This window comes from Wasmannia auropunctata, unplaced genomic scaffold, assembly GCF_000956235.1.
Source record: "Wasmannia auropunctata unplaced genomic scaffold, wasmannia.A_1.0 LD336085.1, whole genome shotgun sequence".
Taxonomy (NCBI): Eukaryota; Metazoa; Arthropoda; class Insecta; order Hymenoptera; family Formicidae; genus Wasmannia; species Wasmannia auropunctata.
The window spans coordinates 3,025,753-3,026,792 of NW_012026805.1; positions in this window are offsets into that span (position 1 = coordinate 3,025,753).

Here is a 1,040-nt window from a genome sequence, read left to right on the forward strand (position 1 = left end):
GATGATATAGTGTGAATACGTATATACATTGCAAATGTTAGTTAACGTAATTAGAGCAAACATTTTTTTTATCATGATGGACTACTCTCCTAACATAACCTAACCTCTTTCGTGTATTTGCTGTTTTGTAACATCGTAAATTTATTTTACTTAAATTAAATAGTTATTTTATCATTGCACGTAAATTTTCAAGAAAGTTTTTGTGATATTTTGTGCATTTTATTTAACAAAATCAAAAAAGACAAGAAAGAATAAGAGCTTATTACTTATGTTATCAATTTATCATTTTGATCAAATCTATTGTATATTGTATCAAATCTATTGTATATTTATATTGTTTATATTATATTAATTTGTCTTACGTTTTTAGATGAATTCACCAAGCTATAAATTGGTAGTGTTTACGGAGGCAAAAGGCCACTTAAAAAGCATCGAAATTGTGCCTTCAGAATGGATATACTTCGACGAAGTTCGTGACAAATTATTTACTTATTATCCTCCGAATAAATTTAATAATAAAGATCTGTGGAAACAAATAGATACAATGATCAAGGAATGTAAACCTGCACAGAAGTCATGGCCAGTGTATGAAGTAAATATTCATACACATATTCATAATATTATGAATAGTATATATGGTACTGCAGGTATACAAATTTTCAATGATAATAATAGAAATAAAAGAATTAATAAATAAATAAAACAATTAAAATGCATATGTAATTTTTTTTTATTTTTAAATGTTTAATGTTGTAAATAATTTTTTCATTTAACTTTCCTCGATTCATATGACGAAGCCGAAAATAAACTTAATAAGTTGACAAAAAAAGACTATGTGTTCACCACAGATCCTGAAGTATCAGCCAAAGAAAGATTATTATTTCAAAAAAATAAATATAAGTTTCATACAACAACAAAAAATCCGAATAAAATACAAGAATTATTTGACAACGCTCAATATAATTTAAAAAACCAAAAAAATTCGCTTTCTAATAGTCACGATAAAGCTAAAGGTAAGTTTGTATTTATATTAATAAAGA